Here is a 12,411-nt window from a genome sequence, read left to right as displayed (position 1 = left end):
TTACAGTAAATTTTTCTATTTGGTCAAAAGTTACAAGAAGGTTCATCTCTATGAACATCTTTCTTCGTAAAATTGCTAAAAAGTTGAACAGTTTTCCAAGGACACATAAATAATGAACACTGAGGCACCAATGGCAGGGTCAGAGTTTTCTTTATCAATTTGAAACCAGAATATAGGGTGAGGCAACAGTTGCTTTCAAGCCTCGCAGGAAGTTGGTAGTTTCAACATTTCTCTTTATTAAAAAACAGTATCAAGACAGTTCTAAGTGTGACGGAGTCTACCATGAGGCCATTTGGTAGTTTTTAGCAAAGGAAATGGATCCCATGAAGCAAATGTACCATTCCTTTATAAAAGCTTCTCAGACAGTTATAAAATATGATAGCAATGCTTGGTTGGTACAACTTCACATTAGTTGCATCTGTCAGCATTTCCATTACAAACCCTTGATTTTCAAGGTTTTATAATTCAGCTGTGAAAAGTTGCTTTAGAAAGAAAGTTGGCAAGGCAGTCTCAGCCAGGGAGTTTATCAAATCGAACAAATCTTTGTTTAGCTATCTCTCAGTTCTGTGAGCCAAGGTCTACTCCCAGTTAGACATGCCAAACTTCCAGTGACTTCAATGCCAGAGAAAGGTTTTTTCTCTCTCTTTAAATTCACTTCACAAGAGCTTCTCTCATTCTTGCTTCAGAAGCCGCCAGGATCCAGCTCATATCCTGTGTAACCCAGTGGGAGAGGAGCCACATCATATGTAACCCTGTAGGACATATGAATCGAGTCTTGGCCAAGTGTCTCCGGCATGAAATGTGGTCAGCACTACAGAGAGATGTGGAACTTTTGAATATGTGTGCAATTAAAATGTAGGCACATCATACTACTGCTTGCAAAGTGAAGTGGTACTAATTTATTAAAAGCCTTGTTGACTGTGGGAGCATGTGTGTGTTTCAGGGGAGTTCTAATTACTTAGCATACGAATTTATCGCTACACTGTCTTTGAAGAAGCAGAGGAAAAAAGACAATCCGAACCATGTATATCATGTATAGCATACCTGTTGTATAGTCTTTGATATATATTTATTTAATTGAGATTTTGATGTTGGAATTTATTATAAACGTGTTCTTGCTCAGAAGTGGGTGTAGATCAGTTCTAATCAAATATAAAATTACACTATTTATAAATTTATAAGAAACTTAGAAGAGATAGCTCTGGACAGGATAGTATACTAGTTCATTTTTAAGATTGTATCAAAATATTTTGTAAGATATTTATCCTTACATGCAATAAACTTCATCTAGTTATTCATTTAGATAGATATACTAGTCTAGATATCTTTGACACATAAGAATACAAATCAGACAAAAATTCTTCACAAAATCAATTTTAAGTTTGAGAGGGGAGGGAAGACATACGTGGAGATTACCATGATAAATGCCCTAAATGCTAGGCATCAGAAGAGAACAGAAAAGGTGTTTCAGTAGATCAGAAAGTGGAGATTTATGGGATATGCCCAAGGGCATATTACTATTAATAAATCTGTACTACAATTTAGTAAAATATTTAAATATAGTAACATTCAAATATTTAAATTTGATATAAAACAAGTTTAACATTTACAACTATAATGTATAGTTTTATAAATACTTAATTTGTATATTTAAATATAACATCCATTGAATTAATAATAGTCATGTCTCAGACTAATTCCTTCCTTATTAACAGTTTACACTTAGAAGTATCGTCACAACAAATCTGTTAACAACATTTGAGGCTGTGAATTTACACATTCCAGGTAGCTGGCCTACAGAGGCACTAAACAACACCACATGGCAAATTCAGGTGTCACCAACAGTTTTATAAAGGCCTGGCCTCCTCAGAAGGCTTTTGTAGATGGCAGGCTAGCAGATGGCTAAAGCCAGGTATGGTTTGGGTTTGTTCAATGTCTTAATCTATTTTCAAACTCTGGATTTGGCAAAACCAAAACCACATTTTGCCAAGTACTCTCTCCCTTAATTTTTAAGCCCATGTGCATTTTCAGTGAAATTTAATCCATATGTTTCTTATTTTTTTACACTTAACTCATCAAATATTTTTCTGTAAGAGCCATTTGACATTCAAAAGCCTTGTGAGTCTTTTTTAAAACTAGAAGTTTTTCAGCTTTTTTTTAAACTAAAGGTTTTTAGCATTTCCCCCCCTCAAAACAGGAAGTCGCAATCTGCCAAGTATAAATGAATGTGAACATGAACACAATATGTTAATCCAATGCCAAAAGGCTTGAATTTGGTTGGAAACTTCAACTTCACAAAAGTGCCCACAATTTTTAAAAAAATATTCCTTTGTGAATCTGTCTGAACCTAGACAATGACTGACAGAATTTGAATTTTAAAAAACGAACTTTACCAAAGCTGACCAATGAGAGGGGCAAGAAACATCTCTTCAGCATTTCACAAAAGGAATTCTCATCATCCATTTGTAAAATGATCAACTGCTGTTTCTTTCTTTCTTTAGCTATTATATTTCATTTTCTAAAAATTGTTTGGAATATACACCAGTAAGAAATAAATTAATTATCAGGACCTTAAAGTTATATATTTTCATGATAGAAAGACATAGATTTATGTATTATATATTTATTCAGAAACTTTATTGCTTATGGAATACATCAGTGTATACTTCATATTATTTTTTGAATTTATATATTTGCAGAACATTTTTCCCAGAAAAAAAAAGCAGTGATAATTTTTAGAATGGCTTAATACAACTTAATGCCAACATATAAATTCAATAGAAATGTACTTAGAGAAGCAACCCTAACGAAGAAGCAATCAGACAGCCTACCCTCATTACATTTTATACTTTGTAGCCCAGCCATATTTTACACAGCTAGGCTCATGGCAGGCACCCAATACATTCTTATCAGATTAAGTTGAATTGAATCCGATAGCATAAGTGATGAGTTATATTGCGATGATCCAAAGAATAATGACACTGTAATTCCTATAATATATTTAATAATTTCTTGTCAAAATCATATATATAAGTTATTCCTCATAACTATTGTGTGATGCCATTTTTTTATCAATTCAAATTCTCTCTTCTGAGTTCCCATGGCCATTAAGTTACAACTATGTTTTAGCACTAAGTTTCAGGGAGGAGAAAGTGAAAATCTTGGAGTGAACATCTGAAATCAACCAGAAGCTGTCATTGGGAAGCAAAAGAAAGGCTGAGGTCTATGGGTGTGATGAGTCATCTAGCGTATCCCAAATACCTTTCCAGGAAGGCAATCCCCGGAGCCCATCATCAGAGGACTCGGCCTCTAAACCTAGGAACCAACTTTCAGCTTTTACTCTAGCCCAAAATCACTATTCTCATTTTCCTTATGACACTCAATAGATATCTCAATAGATATCTTTTTTCCTTTTTCATACCTTATATGAGAGTTTGTCTGAAAGTAATATTACCATGTTTGTCAAGAACACGAAAACTCAGGAAAGTATTATTCAACTTGGTTTCTTTTTTGTTTCTGAGACGATGTGCTGTTAGAGTGGTGAGGTCACTGTCTGAGATTCTCAAGCCAAGAGATGTTCCAAGAGTCTCTCCTAACCCAAATTCAGCAGATACTCATTTGTTCATTCACCAAATGCTGGTAAACACCTACTTTGTTTCGGACACTCTTCATGACCAAAGTTCTTGCCCTCTTGAAGTTTACATTCTAAGAGTGACTTCACCACTTTAATAGCACATTACCTCAGAAACAAAATGATTTTTGCGCATTTCATTTTATTTTTAATATTGAGAAATCACACTGAATGCTACTTTCCCAAATCTTCATGTTCTTGACAAACATGGTAATATTACTTTCAGATAAACCCTCACATAAGGTATGAAAAAGGAAAAAGATATCTATTGAGATATCTATTGAGTATCATAAGGAAAATGAGGAAAGAAAAAAAGAAAAACTTTTGGAAAACATTCCAGAAGACTTAGAATGTTCTAGGGCAATGAAAAAAGTTGTAAGTGGACAGAGAAGGCTGATAAATGATGCAAACAGGAGAGCAGAATGATAGCTCTAGGTGTAGTCTTAAACTTCACCTAGTCCAGCAATGGCAAAACCAGGACCCACGAGTGTCCTTCTCTCCTCACAATGCCGTGGCTAGCTTTGCTGTTAGCAGAACATGGCGCCAGATCACAGATTCTGAAACTGTCCAAAGGATCAGAGATCTACCAAAGCAAAGGATGCATGAGAGTTGAAACTTATTTGACTTCCCTGATAATCCATCTCCTTCATGTTTAGATAACTTGCCCATGGTCACACAGCTACTAATTCTTCACATTGCTTGCAATGGTTTTCATAACTGACAGAGAAGCAAACAGCTTAAGTTGGAAGAGAAAGGAAGGCTGATATCCACCAAGTGCCCAGGACACAAAACCAACACAACATCTCACTTAACACACCAATCTTGTGAACTAAGTAGTATCCCTTTTATACATTAGAAGCCCATGCAATCTTTCCTAGTCAGATACCATACCTAAACTGCCAAAACAAACAAACAAACTTGCAGAATCTGGTTTTTCTCTGTGCTTGTATTGCCTCTTTTGGACACTAGGTATAGGCACCCTCTCACGGGGGACGTAGGTAGTTGTAGATGATTAAACAAAACAAAATGGTGTAGCTCAGGGGAAGCCTCGATGATCAGCCTCTTTATTTTTCTATTTCCTCTTGAGGTAAATAGGCTAGAAGATGTGAAATAGTTTGATCTCCTTGGAAGTAAGATGTTAGTTTAGAAGCTCAAAATAATCTAGTCCTAATTTGCTATGGCGGCACAGACTTTATTGGTCAAATTCATTACAATTGTCTAGTGTTTGCATCAAAATCTTGTGTTGTTATGACAACCATTTTCAAGCCCTGACTTCTGTATTGTGGCTTAAACGTGATAAATTCCCACTTTCAGAAGACATCCAGCTGGTAAGCTTACTTCAACTGCCAAGATGATGTCCCACAATTTCCACATCTGCTTCAACTCCTCTGTCACAGCCTCATTACTAATTTTTTTCTCCATTTTTTAAGAATTGGGATAATTTTGTTTCCCTGGAGCAGGCTGTAAGTGCACACCCAAATCAGACTGTTATTTATGAGTGGCTTCAATTTACGGATGAGATGTGTTTGTACCTTATGTTCCACGTAAGTCCTCTCCTGACTTTCTCAATAATTTGACTTTATGACAAAATTTAGGTGATCTCAAACAAAAAGAAAACCCAAAGATATTTAACCCATTTTAAATATTCATTCTCTAGTTTTTCTAGAATTCTGTCAGAAAACTCTTCAAAAATACTTAGCCTCATCTAGTTTCAAATCAAACCAATATAAATAATGGGTAGAATTACTAACCTGCAGGGAATGTCATCCTAAATTTCCTGGCGCTGACTATGTAACCATAAGCATGACTGGTGTATTTACTGGAGGCAGTATATACTGTATAATGTTCCCTGAAAACTCATGTAACTAATGCAATATGATAACCACTAGGGTGCTACTGTGACGTAAAGGACATAGTACAATCTTATCCAATTCAAACAAGAAAAAAAATAGTTGACTTTAATGGTCCTGCCCTCCAAACAAATGCATTGCCTGTTCTACTGAACTTAAAATTCCAGGTTATATATAAGTTATCCTGATATAAAAGTAATTCAGTGGCATACACATTCCAGCACCAACATATGATTTTACTCTTTGATCAAATATTTCTAACAGTGATTTTAAGGAATCAAGTGCTATGCAGGACATGCCATTTACTGAGAGAATGTAAGAGGAAAATAAATGGATTCAATAGCACAGATTTCAAGTTGGCAGAAGATGGAACTAGTCTAAGAGGAGACATGTTTCCACTCGGGGAGTTGTTGGATGTTGATATCAAAGTGTTTTAAGCTGGATCCAGCAGATATGCTCAGGCAGCAGCAGAAGGAAATTCAGAAAGGTAAGCTCTGAACCACAGGACAGGAAAGATGGAAGAGAGCGTCGAGGCTCCCTGCTCTTACCTTCTCATACCCTCATTTCCAGGATCTTACAGATGTGGAAACGGAGCTGTAATTTCCAAGGGTCCCAGTCCCATCAGAGCAGGCTTACAGCCATCTAACTTCCAAGATGCCAAGATGCTGATTCTCCTGAAATAAGTCCTAGGGCAGGAAGAGCTGGAGCTGGGCAGAGACTGCTTCATGGCAACCTTCCAGGGAGACGGCCAGCACAGTGATAATGGATGTAAGACGAGTGACTCATAAGATGTTAGAGCTGGTTTTAAAAAACTGAATTAAAACGATATCCATGATGAAAGAAAGAGAGAAAGAAAGAAAGAAAGAGGGAGGGAGGGAGGGAGGAAGGAAAAAGGGAAAGGAAAGGAAAGGAAAGGAAAGGAAAGGACAGAGCAGAACAAAGCTAGAGAAGTATAAATAGCCTGGTGTAAATGTACCTGGCCTCCAGCTAAGGCTACAATATACATTATAAACACCAAACACTGTCAAGAGCATTTTAAGAAATTGGTCATCCCTTTCCACCACTTTGTGAGTAATGCTTGGGAATGGGATAAAAAAATAATAATGGCCTCCAGGGAATGTTTAAGAATGAGGTAATTTGCATGCTTCCTCCAGAAAACATTAAGTGTATCCTTCTCCTCTGCCAGGATAATTTTGAATTTCTGGCATCAAAGCTGAAATTTTCTACCAAAGTTGATCAATCTCCTGTTACCATTCTGTATTTGTGTTGGAGTAACAGTTTATTCTATGCAGTGTTAGACTGAGGCTAGTCAGCTATGTAATCTTAAGGTTTTTATTCAGGGCCTCATTGAAGAAAATCCCCAAACTTCGTGTAGACCAATTTTTGCGCAATTTTTCGATACTAATTCTTCCGATTTGGGGACCATGGCAACTCAGCCAAGGAGGGTGAAAATGATTACTTCTCTAAAGAAAGACCTTGGTTTATTCTCTTCTTCCTTCCCTTTTTTCCTTCTATCACATAATATTTTGGCTTCTTCTCCACCATCAAGTAAGACCAGTGAACTGTGGAACAGCTGCCTGAATTATGTGGTTAATTGCTTCTACTTTCTTTAGAGATGTCAAATATATATTGTATTTTGATACATGCCTATCTTGATATCTTATTTCACAAGAAGGCAACTACCATGTGCAAACAGAGGTAATGAATGCATTAAAAGAAAAAGCAGATTTTAGAAATTCATGACAAATACATTGAGGTAGAATCATAGAACGATCGTAAAAACCAGAGTGTAGTGGTAGGAGGTACTTTAGAGTTTATTTACTCACAATCATCTTTTTCTCATAGCTTTGAAATTGAAGCCCAGGGAAGTAAGGCAACTTGCCTAAGTCATAGATTATTTCCAGTTGCTCATTTAAAAAAAGATAAATCCATTGCTATCTCCATTGCTGTTCTCCTGAATTCTGCTGAGTTGATTGCCATATTAAACCAAGGATTAACCTCTCCTGCTCCAACCCCTTCACCAAATCCTTCTTGGCTCCTTTCTCCGACCTTTGTGCTTCTGAGTTTGTTGCTGTAGTTATTGCTTTTGGGGTTTTTTTTTTTTTTTCTTTTGTTGTTGTTGTTTTGGTTAGGTTGTACTAGCTCACCTTTTAGATGATACTTCTTCAGGGATTTTGTCTAGCAACTCTGAGTATACCCATACCAGTTTTCTGTGAATGGGGAGTGATCAATACGACTATGTCATTCAAAGTCACAAAATGAAAATTTTACACAAAGAATTTAAGCACCTCCACTGCCCTAAAGAATTCTAAAACCTATCAAGTCACATGGAGGTATTTAAGATTAATAATATCAACTATTACCTGTTTTCAGTTAAAAAGTGCCTTCATAATGTACCCACGTTTAATCTCATTTAACACTTAAAAAAAAACCAATAAAGCGACCATTTTAGCATTCCTATTTTATAGATAAGACTGAGGCCACACACTGGACACTGACAATGTGGTATCTGGGGTTTGGAATCCCAAATCTCAGTCACTGTCTACTTTACCATTAATGAATAAAATTCTTCAAGTTGACATATTGAGCTACTATGGCCGACACTTCCTCTATCAAGGTCTGTCCTAATGAGTTGTGTCATATTTACCAGGTCAAGGGAGCCAAAACAGAAGCCAAGACAATAGGGCAAATTGTCCTACACATTTTTTGTTTTTGTTTTCTTAACTGCTGGCTACTTTCTCTTGGAGAAACAATTTGGGCTGCCCTAATAGCTACCACTTTGCAACTCTCCATGGTTCAATTTTTTTTCCCCACATATCTTAAGGTAGTGACTGAAAACTTATGTTATCCAATATGTCTGGCTTAAAGATCAGTCCTGAGAACGGCATTTAATATTATGATTAGGTTTTTTGGTTCTGTTGTGATCATGCTTTCTCTTCTTTTCCTCAAAATGTCTTCTATTTTTCAGTGTAAGGCCTACTTGAGTCCAGGGAATATTGACCAAAAGCATTCAACGAAGAATATATTCACTAAAAGCAGAGGAGTGTACTGAGGTAAGTGCCCCGTCTCGGGAGCCTGATTATGTGGATTCAAATCTCAACTTCACAGCTCACTAGTTGTGTGACCTTGATCAAGTTATTTAATCTATTTGCGCCTCAGTGTTGTCCCCTGTAAAATGGGTTCTTAGGAGAGTTTAATGAGTTAATGCTTATAAAGTGCTTAGAATAGTGACTGACACAAAGTAACTATTTACATGTTACCTATTATGATGAAAGCATGTATAAAATGGAGAAAATGGTCATTAATCTCTAATTTTTTATCAGTTGGTATTAATAGCTTTGTGTTCCTTTATTTTTTGATAATGCTGGATTCCCTGACATTTGGTCCACTAAATGTTTCATTTACATTGGTTCCAAAATTGGCTAAGCTTATCACATTGTGAAATTTGCCTTTTAAAAAGCATATATCCAGTGACCAGAGTTCTAAAGAGCTCACATTGAAACTAACAAATAAAACTCATCTGTTGTGATATGTTCATTTTCATTAAAAAGACATCAGTCTGCTCTGAGCTCCCATTAGAAATAGAACTTAATCTCTGACAGGCGTTTCTCATTTTCCAGTTTTTCTCTAGGGAGTATACATTGGCATGCTGGCAATGATTTTTTTTGGCTCTGTACTGTGGTTGCAAATGGTGTCATTGTTCTTGGTTAAATCTGTGAAAAGTCAGCCTACCCCTCTCATTTTTTTGGCTTCACGCTAAAGTAGCCTTCATGGCAAAGAACTCTATGAGTTTATCAGTCTTTATTCACTGCCCATATTCCAACATGATCAAAGTCTGCTAAAATAGCTATACACTGAGCTTTATTTTTCCCTCCTTTTCAGTTTCTACACTTGTCAAGGATGATAATATATGTTGAAACAAAATCTAGATTTTTCTATTTGTTGGTCAATACAGGAGTTTCTGAGAGAAACAAGACAGGATAAATAGTTATTCTTAAATTTCCTTGCAGGCGGAGAAACAGGTTTGGTTGTCACTTGTTAATGCATTTTGTCACTGAATATTTTAAACTACTTAGTCATACTTAGGACAGATGTTCAACAAATCATTAATGAAAAGATGGCCCTTAATGTGTGTCAGAATTCAGTGTATAGACTAGCTGTTGGTTCTAATGATTCCAAGGATATGAGAAAGAAACAATGAAAAACATTCCATGATCATAGACTACTTTTTCCCTAAGTAGTTTGTTCATTCTCTTTGGAATCCTACTTGCATAATAAATTTTCCTGTCAAGTTGTTTCTTTATAAACAGTGTAAACATTAACAGCCTCTGTCTGAAATAGTAGATCCTAAATAAAAGTTAAATTAATATAATTTTACATTGTTATAAGAGCCAAAGTGATATTCTAGAAGACAAAAAATTTATTTTACTAAAAGATCTAAACTATATTTCTTTGGCTTTTATTCAATATCAGATTTTACATGCATAAAGAGCACTATGTATATTGACTAATTGTGCAGTGTGTCAAATTATTGATGTAAGTCATTCAAAGTTCTGTGTAGATCAGCCACAGTCAGCTTCTCCTTTTTTTCCAGGAAAAAGGAAATAGACACACTGGGCTGAGTCCTTTGCAAGTTCCATTATTTGCTCATCAAATAATTATGGAATGTCTAGATTGGACCAGGCCCTGATCCAGGTGCTTGGAAAAGTTGGTGGAGAGATCAGAAGAAAGACATGCTGCTCTATAGGAGCTTCCACTGTAACTTCTAATAGCAACATCCTAAATTTTAAAAATAATAAGTCTTTGCCACTCCTGGCCGAAGACTGCTGCTGACCAAAAGCACATTATTGATAACAATATGCCTTTATTTCACAGCATACTGGCACATACTTTGGTATTTGACTATCACAACAGGAGAATAGGCCTTTGTGCCTAAAGTGCCCTTCTTGACCAAACTCCTACTCAAATGGAAAAGCTCAGCTCAACTGCTTCCTCCAGGAAACCTTCTCTGACTCATTATGGAAATCAATTTTAGGTTACACAACATGTTTCTCAGATATCAAGGAAATGATGTCTCCAGTTCCCATATCACATCAATTCCTTATTTAATCCCCTCGTTTCCCAGCTTCTCTTACACTGAGCTAGAGCCATGTGACTGAGTATGACAAATGGGAGGTAAACAAAGGTGATGAGTCACTTGAGTCTAGGCACTTTAGAGTTGGTGATTCTTCTCCATTGCTCTCTTCCTCTCCCAGGGTAATTATCAAGCCTTGTGTTGCAATGGTAGCATCACAAAGAAACCTGAGTCCTCAAGCTCATTTCTGGAGAAACCTCCACCAACCAGCACTGAACACTGATGGAGCGAGAGATCTACTGTTGCTGTGCTAAGCCATGAGATTGGGGGATTTGTCTGTTGAGGCAACTGACATTAATGACTGTGACTAATACAGTGACAGAAAGAATGAACTTGTTTTGTTTTTGCCCAAAGAGGCACATCTCCTACATAGGAGACAAGGAGTGATGTTAAAGATGCACCAGGCTGCTACCTACCACCTCTGCAGTGGCTGGAGCAGGGCTGGGGATGGGCACTCCTTGCCCCAGTTCGGCTGCCTCTTTCCCAAACACTTTCTCCTGTCTTTTCTCTTGATCCCAAACAGGAAAACTCATAAATCACCCTTTAACAATGAGCTGAGTATACATTAGCTATTTGTTACTTTTTCTTCAAGATAAAAGGTATTTAAGTCCTGTCACTGAAAATGGAAGGAGCAGGTGCTCCTTGTGTAAATCTCTCTTTCGATCATATACAGAGCACTTCACACACACACACAAACACATACACACACACAGAGTCTACTTTTAAACATTCTTTTACTCATAAATAGGATGGCTGAAAGAAAGGAGAAAGTTAATTCTAGATTCCAATTAATTTCACCGCTGAAATAGGAAAGAAAATTATGTTTGCTTTCTTAAAGTAAATGGAAGTTAGACTATCAAAGATTAGTAAAGATTGCTTATAATAGCTCAGCCGCATACCAGGGAGATCAGCTCGGTGCTTTGTGACCACCTAGAGGGGTGGGATAGGGAGGGTGGGAGGGAGACGCAAGAGGGAAGAGATATGGGGATATATGTATACGTATAGCTGATTCACTTTGTTATACAGCAGAAACTAACACACCATTGTAAAGCAACTATACGCCAATAAAGATGTTTAAAAAAAATAAATGTACTTTAAAGGGAACAAATAAATTACTATGGAAAAGAAAAAATAAATAAATAAAAAAAATTTAAAAAAACATAACCAGCCAAAAAAAAAAAAAAGGTTGCTTATAATAGCTAAAAACAAGGACCCGTTGCTTGCTTAATAATGTCCCTTTCCCTGATTTAGCATAAAGGAATCGGGGAAATAGGGGAACATGAGTATAAATCCTACACTCTTAATGAAAGATTTATTATTAAGTAAAATTATTTTTGCTTCTTTTTAATATGTTAAATTTCATACTACGTTGATAGAAAGATAACAAACAAAAACTATTTTTTATTCCATGTGGAAAAAAACAACTCTGGCCCAGGACGCTAGTTAAAGTAAATGTAGAGATAGGAAAATAAACTATGGTATTAATTAACAGATTGAAAGGAATATGAACACTTCCATGCAGGATAGATTCAGATGTTAGGTATTCCAAGTGCAGGATTGATAGCCCTAGAATTAAAACCTGAAATCTAAGTAGATTTTTCCCAATGTCATGATATACTTAACTTCTAAATCCCTGGGGAAATTTTGAATCTAACATGCAACATGGGAAAATAAACACCACCATGTGCCATTTTCTCTTCCATAAATTTTTGCTTTGGTTGCTGGGAAGCTCAGAGATAAAGAGTCAGTACTTTCTTATAGTTCTTTCCAGAATTGGTTATTAAATATGCTGCCTT

The 12,411-nt window shown here is 36.3% G+C and overlaps 1 protein-coding gene and 1 long non-coding RNA gene across 11 annotated transcripts in view; one reads left to right on the top strand and one right to left on the bottom strand.

Moving 5' to 3' along the window:
- Positions 1–12,411, bottom strand: part of MECOM (MDS1 and EVI1 complex locus) — a 286,040-nt gene that overhangs the window by 160,979 nt on the left and 112,650 nt on the right. For 2 of the 9 annotated variants that reach the window (XM_082393891.1, XM_082393892.1), the window contains exon 1: positions 6,030–6,166. The exons of the other annotated variants lie outside the window; for them this stretch is intronic. The gene's annotated coding sequence lies outside the window, so the exon portion shown is untranslated. Of the gene's footprint in view, positions 1–6,029; positions 6,167–12,411 lie in introns of those variants that run through there. 9 annotated transcript variants of the gene reach the window in all.
- On the top strand, positions 6,109–12,104 carry LOC309629819. Of its 2 annotated transcripts, XR_014245239.1 has the most exons (3): positions 6,109–6,249; positions 8,450–8,534; positions 10,737–12,104. It is a non-coding gene; the product is annotated as an uncharacterized lncRNA (long non-coding RNA). The 2 variants fall into 2 exon arrangements; XR_014245240.1 differs by having other exon boundaries at positions 8,450–12,104.

This window comes from Balaenoptera borealis (assembly GCF_965194805.1).
Source record: "Balaenoptera borealis genome assembly, chromosome: 5".
NCBI lineage: Eukaryota > Metazoa > Chordata > Mammalia > Artiodactyla > Balaenopteridae > Balaenoptera > Balaenoptera borealis.
This window is presented reverse-complemented; position numbering and strand designations above follow the sequence as displayed.